Below are 3153 nucleotides of genomic sequence, written 5' to 3' on the forward strand. Positions count from 1 at the left end.
TCCAATATTCATTGGCTCCATTAATTCTCTCGCTCCAATATTCATTGGCTCCAATATTCATTGGCTCCAAAATTCATTGGCTCCAATATTCATTGGCTCCAATAGTCATCGGCTCCAATATTCATGGGCTCCAATATATATGGCTCCAATTGCTCTAAATGCTCCAACAGGCTCCAAAAGGCTCCATCAGTCTTTTGGCTCCTATAGTCATTGGCTCCAATAGTCATTGGCACAATATTAATTGGCTCCAATATTAATTGGCTCCAATATTAATTGGCTCCAATATTAATTGGCTCCAATATTCATTGGCTCCAATATTCATTGTCTCCAATATTTATTGGCTCCAATATTCATCGGCTTCTATATTCATCGTCTCTAATATTCATCGGCTCCAATATTCATCGGCTCCAATATTCATCGGCTCCAATATTCATCGGCTCCAATATTCATGGGCTAAAATATCAATTGGCTCCAACTGCTCCAAATGCCCCAACAGTCTTTTGGCTCCTATAGTCATTGGCTCCAATATTCATTGGCTACAATGTTCATTGGCTCCAATAGTCATTGGCTACAATATTCATTGGCTCCAATATTCATTGGCTCCAATATACATTGGCTCCAATATTTATTAACTCCAATATTCTAGGGCTCCAATATCAATTGGCTCCAATTGCTCCAAATGCTCCAACAGGCTCCAAAAGGCTCCATCAGTCTTTTGGCTCCAACAGTCTTTTGGTTCCTATAGTCATTGGCTCCAATAGTCATTGGCTCCAATAGTCATTGGCTCCAATCGTCATTGGCCACAATATTCATTGACTCCATTATTCATTGGCTCCAATATTCATTGGCTCGAGTCTAAGAGACTATAACTTAGGGTGACCAAACGTCCCGTAAAAACGGGATTGTCCCGTTTTTTAACGATCGTACACGGAGTCCCGAAAATGTCTCCCGGGACGCCTAAATGTCCCGTATTTACGTTGGGTTAATGATACACTTTTGTCGTGCCTCTCCTCGGACCGTCTTCCCCTCTTCTCGTCAGTAGAACTCACCCATTTTAGTTACCTTGTTTAATTATGTTTTTAATTTTGTCAGACATACTTGTAATAAATAAGTATTCACTGCAAAATTATTGTTTTTATTTATTATACGCCTCACAATTTAAATTAAATTACATAGGCTATTCATAGGTAAATTGAAAAAAAAAATTATAGGTCTCAATTTATCAAAAAAAGAGCATGTTTCAAGTAATTACGTCTCGATGGAGGCCCCTCACACCCCCTTTTGCTGGAGGGTATCGCCCCCAAACCCTCCTTGGATGTGTCCCGTTTTTTCAAGTTTATGATTTGGTCACTCTACTATAACTGCTCCATCAGCATTATGTTATAAGATTACAAGGCTGCTTGCTTACGTTGCTTCAAGTCTACGAGGCTCCAATGCATCATGACTACGAGACTAATACCCATGAGGTTACGAGTCTATGCGATTGCGAGTCTTCAAGGTTACGTGATCGCGAGGCTATAGGACTACGAAGCCCTCAGAAAGCATGGTTACGAGACTGCGAGGCTACAATTCTACGAGGTCCCAAGACATCATGTATACGCGACTACGAGCCATGAGGTTACGAGACTACGTGACTACGAATCTTCAAGTTTACGAGACTGCGAGGCTACAGAGCTACGAAGCCTCTAGAAAACGAGTTTACGTGACTGCGAGGATAGAGGTCTACAAGTCTTCATGAGTACTTGACTACGAAGCTACTCGTCTACAAGGCTCCAATTGCAGCATCTGTCTTCGTCGGAATTTTCTCTTTTGCTCCAACTGCACCACCAGCATTAGGGAGCGTTCAAGTATTACGTAACGCAATTTTTTGATATTTTTGACCCCCCTCCCCCCTATGTAACGCGCCGTAACGTTTTTCTGTACCCCCCTCCCCCCTAGTAAAACGTTACGTAACCCCAAGTGACCATTTTTACCTAAAAGTCACAATTATGTGGCGTAACGTACCGGAATAAGTCACTAAAATACCTTAATTATTGTTTTAATCGCGTTAATGTTATTTATTAACATTTGAAATGTCTTGTTTTTAAAAGCAAGAGCTTTGTAATGTTTTTTTTTGTCCTAATAAATTTTTACTACTCAATCATACATTTAGCAATCATAAATTTAATTACGTCGTTTTCCTGACTTGGCTCTGTCATTACACATTTTTTGCTTTATCCGCCATTGTTCTTCTCATGCATTCTCCTATTTTAGCGTTTTACTAATAAAGCTATTAAAATCAAATAACAAATTTTATTTCTAATAATTATTTTTACCTTTGGCAATGCAATTACAAACATAAAACTAACTGCAATAAAATATATTTGTCAAAATATAATCGTATTTAAGAATACGATTGAACGAAAACGAAAACGAAAAACATTTAAAATAAAATTAGTCATAATTAAAATAAGTAGATTGTAAAAAAACAATTCAATTGGAATTTTACTGCTCCTCTGTCCATGGGTTTGCCAGCCACTCAGATTCTTTCATTACTGGCATCCGGAGAGCAGACGAAGAGGGTTCCGGAATTGTTAACCCGCTTGCATCAACTTCGTCTTCGTCGAGCCAATCGGCATCCTCAGACGATGTTTCACAGCGACGCACAATGCAGAGAAGCTCATTTGCCCTTCTTGCAGCAAGTCGCTGTGGCCGTACTCAACTTTCACGAAGGTCTTGGGCAGTCTTGCCATGCATGTAACGATTGTGCATTTGCACACTCTTGTGGGATGTAAAATAAACCCCACAGGTTGAACATACTCGGTTCTTTAGGTCGGATTGTACTGATGGGCAAAAGAAATCGTAAGGCATCTGCTTGAACCCTTCTAGAGGAGGCGACAGATCAACAGACAACCTCACAAGAAGTGGCGAAAACTTGCATGATCCTTTGTCTATCTGACTAGGTAACACGAGCTTGTTTGCGGTTTGATGGATTGGGCAGGGTGGCGGCAGGAAATTTTCTGGAAAGACAGATTTTAATGCACTCTTCAAGTGGGAACAGCACGATTCATCCGCGCATTTAATAATTTGCAAGAAATATTGTGATTCACGGACGTGAGCGCTATACCACGCCATATTAGGTTCTGCTGAATCCTGCAAGCTATCTTCAGGGTT

The sequence above is a fragment of the Bacillus rossius genome, chromosome 6, assembly GCF_032445375.1.
Source record: "Bacillus rossius redtenbacheri isolate Brsri chromosome 6, Brsri_v3, whole genome shotgun sequence".
NCBI lineage: Eukaryota > Metazoa > Arthropoda > Insecta > Phasmatodea > Bacillidae > Bacillus > Bacillus rossius.